This window comes from Carassius carassius, chromosome 46 (genome assembly GCF_963082965.1).
Source record: "Carassius carassius chromosome 46, fCarCar2.1, whole genome shotgun sequence".
Classification (NCBI taxonomy): domain Eukaryota; kingdom Metazoa; phylum Chordata; class Actinopteri; order Cypriniformes; family Cyprinidae; genus Carassius; species Carassius carassius.
The window spans coordinates 3,381,211-3,382,219 of NC_081800.1; positions in this window are offsets into that span (position 1 = coordinate 3,381,211).

The following is a 1,009-nucleotide window of genomic DNA, read 5'->3' on the forward strand; positions in this document are numbered from 1 at the left end:
ACACAACTAGAAATCAGTGATTATCAGTGTTGTCAAAAGTATTGGCATTCATTACTCAAGTAGAAGTATAGATACTAGAGTTTAAAAAGACTTTGTAGAAGTTGAAGTATCAACTCAAGCGTTTAACTCAAGTAAAGTGTAAAAGTACTGGTTTAAAAAACTACTTAAAGTATAAAAGTAAAAGTAATGTAAGGAAAAAAAATGCCATTAAGAATAAAAGCTTAGGCTGCGCCATAGGGGCCTATTGTGCACTACCCCACTTCCTCAAAAAAACATTTTTTCTAAAGTCCATAAGCCATAATGACTATAATGTTATATTAAAATGTTCATGTTGAAAAATTTGGGATGCACTAGGCTACCTGTTTCAGCCGCATATATGCCCATTGAAAATGAACGCACTTTAGTACAATGCAAATGCATTAAAGAACTAGAGATATGATGACTAGTTGCCTATAAGTATTGTAATGGTGCAAAAAGTCAAACTTCAGAGGCATGTCATCAATAACCTTTAATGGAATGTAAATGTACATCCAAGCTTAGCTGCAGGAATCTGCGAGGGCAATGGACAAGAACATAGGTGCAGGCTTAGTAACAATTACCCTTGTATGGTTGTCTATTTACAATTAACATTAGTGCTGTCAAAATGAATGATTAATCCAAGTGATTAATCAAAAACTAAAAATGAAAAATAACTCATAATCTGGATACCTTCTTGACTGATAGTTTCCTGTATTCGCTACATACGTTTGCTATGTCCAGTGTGTGTGTGTGTGTGGGGGGGGGGGGGGGGGGGGGGTAACGAGTTAAAGTTGGTATGGCCTAGATATCACAACATTGTCAATCGCGTCGTCAATCGCAAAAGATAATTTTTTAAAACATTACTAAAAACGAACTACCTACAGTAGCTTAATTTGTGGAGGAGGAAGAGAAAGCACCCATTTGGTAAATGAGCCAGTAGTGAGAAATAATAACTTTTAAGTAGGGTCCAGTGCCTTTTTGATACTTTTAA